The sequence below is a fragment of the Priapulus caudatus genome, unplaced genomic scaffold (genome assembly GCF_000485595.1).
Source record: "Priapulus caudatus unplaced genomic scaffold, Priapulus_caudatus-5.0.1 Scaffold76, whole genome shotgun sequence".
In the NCBI taxonomy this organism is placed as follows: domain Eukaryota; kingdom Metazoa; phylum Priapulida; class Priapulimorpha; order Priapulimorphida; family Priapulidae; genus Priapulus; species Priapulus caudatus.
The window spans coordinates 536,395-539,659 of record NW_014577137.1 but is presented as its reverse complement, the minus strand read 5'-3'; positions in this window follow the sequence as shown (position 1 = coordinate 539,659).

Genomic DNA, 3,265 nt, shown 5'->3' with positions numbered 1-3,265 from the left:
TGAAGGTTATATTTGATACAAAACAAGGCAGAAATGCTTAGATGATCATTTTATTTGAGATATACGTAATTGTTCGGTAGTTTTTGTACAGCTACAAGATTTTTCAATGGATGGATGTCAGGCGGTGTATTGACGTTAGTCACACAGCCTGGTCGGGTTACCCTAACCCTAACCCTAACCCTAACCCTAACCCTAAGTTAACCCTAACGCATTATTTTCTTTTTGACGACAGGTAGCGCTCGTTGCGCTTATCAACCAATCAGGCGTCAGTACCGTGACTTTAAGAGAAAAAAAATCGGCGACGGTACCGTTGCAGCAGCAACAACGTTATATTTTATTGAAACGCTCCAACTTTCCAAGGGTGCAAATCCACTTTAGGCACCTTGGGTATCACGAAGTGATGCACAGATTTCTGTGTATCACCAACTGATGCACAGACTTTCCGTATATCAAGGAACGACGCAAAAACCCTAACCCTAACCCTAGCCCTAACCCTAACAGTGAGTAACACACTTCGTGATACCTAAGCCTATAACTAAGGTTATACTTTATGACTTAGGGTTAGGGTTAGGGTTTTTGCATCATTCTTTGATATACGGAAAGTCTGTGCATCAGTTGGTGATACACAGAAATCTGTGCATCACTTCGTGATACCCAAGGTGCCTAAAGTGGATTTGCGCCCCTTCCAAGTGCCTGTGCGTTTTAAGACCACGATCTAGCATAGAACTACACACAAAAATTGAACATAAAAAAATAAAGGAAACATAACAACCACTACATTAACTATCATCTTACCATATCTATGTTAGGAGTTGCACAAAATAAACATCCTGAATCATTGAATCTTTGAATCTTTGTTCCAACTTGGTTGGCTTCTTCGTGGTCCGCCATTTTGTTTGTTTACAGTGAGTTCATGGGAAACGCAGAGTCGGCACAGTAGTGGTATGAATCTTCATTGTATAATATTAATATTTAGTTTAATATAATATTAAATAATCAAAATTAATATTGACAAAAATAAGATTTACAAGTAAATATTAAGATAATACATCTTTTAATACGTTTTTTAATATAACTAGGGTTATCTGCTTACCCAAAATGCATTGCGCATTAGGCTACGACACTGATTGGCCAGGAGAAAAAGTCGGTTATATCGTTAGTAAGAATTCCTGGAAAAATTTTCATAATTTCATACTAACGTCGGTAGATCAACGACCGAAATTAGTTGTAGTTTAACAAGAATGTCGGCTGGAAGTGTTGGGGTAAGAAATATTTAAGTAACTAAGGCGAAATTAAGTGTTTAACAGCGCGATTTAAATGTACGTTGTGATCACTCTTTCCCCATCGTCAGGACCTACGTTGCTTACACTGGTTAGGTATAGCTCTAGTACTATAGCCCGCTTACATTAACTGCCGCTGGCAACTAACCGCCAGCGGCAGTTAATGTAAGCGGCTATAGTACTAGAGCTAGGTTAGGTACGTACACACTAGTGTGTCGTGATGACATCAGTGTGTCTACACCCCATGTTTAAATTTCAAATTTCGTAACGTCAATTAACAAACATCCATACTTTGGTAGAATATAACTTCTTTCTCCTTCCTGTTTTACAAGGCCTTGGTGGTACATCATACATGAATCCATGGCATTGGCATTGTGATTGCACTTGCAACTAGATTTTAGCCATTTATTGATTTTGTCTTAGTAAATTACGGTAAATAGCAGCTTGGTAGCACTGTTGGTAAAAAAAAACATCAGTGCACAGGTCGCGAAATTAACGCGAGTCCGGAGTCAAATACTCCCTGATTTACTGTCGAACTCCCTGATTTGACATATGCAAGAGTCCGTGTGACTTCCTGAAAATTCTGTTATACTAACTAGTACTAGTAGTAGTTTGTTCCAGAGCACGGCCTCGCGAATTACCGTATTTTTTCAGCAAATGCCCAAAGAAAATTTGGCAGACGTACATCGCATGAATCGCGAATCTTCAAAATAAGCACGTGCATTATTGTTGTTATGCTTTAGTTTTGAACTTCAGACTGCGGACTCCCTCTTTTTGAGGGCAGGGAGTCCTACCCCTGAGTGCATATGGCAAAGTGGTGACTAGCTCTAAAAAACTGTCATACATCGAAATACCTTTTCAAACTCGCTATACAAAAACGTGTGGCTCACTGAGTTTCAAAACATGATCTCACTTTCAGCTAGCGTAACACATAGTATTACAAATGAATCACTAAACCTTTGGTTTGCTATCACTATCAGTAACTATAAGCAGTGCTTATTTAGTGCTGTTCTGCGATGCTTTCTGAGTGAAAAAAAAAAGCAATTTGCTGCCAGCTCAGTTCGAATTATTATCAGATATAGACTGACAGCGATTCACTTAAATTTGCGACAATTATAATTTTATTTGTTGGCTTCGTGTTGACACGGTTACGTGATGATGCTATTAGTTTCTTCCAAGACCATGCTCGTATACTTTATTAATGAGAACTTGTATAAAGTAATAGAGATCCTAGCCCGACCAGGCTGTGCGACGGATTGTCTATACAGCCTGACATCCTTCCATGCAAAAAACCTATCACCTCTGCAGATCTAGATGAATAACTCTGTATATCTCAAATAAAACTATTCTATCTCATAAAAAATATTCTATTACCACCTTTGACTTGCCTTGTTTGAAATATGAACGTTAACTCACAGTTGTCCTCAGTGTTCGAAATTCACGTCGGCCCGTCGGCCCGCCGCCGACAGTTTCGATGCCGGGCCTACAGCTTCTTGATACAACAGGCCCGCTGATCCTACAGCTATTTGATCACCGAATATTCGAAACACTGAGAAACTGTTACCTGTAGAAATCTGTTCATGCATATTAGCTTCCAGGGATATTTATTTGAAAACTAATCCGTGATAAACCGTGACATACATGTAAACAATGCCCACTGCATATTATTGACTGCCCAGTGCAATCAAACGTGCGTGGGATGTTCGGACGCACAGGTTCCTGAATCCAGTAGCAGCGTTGGCATACCAAAAATCGATAAGAAGTGGGTGGAGCTTACTTTTGGCCAGTGGTAGTGAACCTTACACATTGGGTTGGCCAGGGTTTATTTACGTGCACGGGTCGTGCAGCACGCTCACTAGCTGTTCGCGTGCGCTAGGTTGTGGAGTAATTCTCACATCCCCCGATCCCCGCGCATTTCACGTTTGGATGTAAACAATAAAGTATCACTGGTAGTTAACAAACGATCAGTATACTGTTTTAAAATA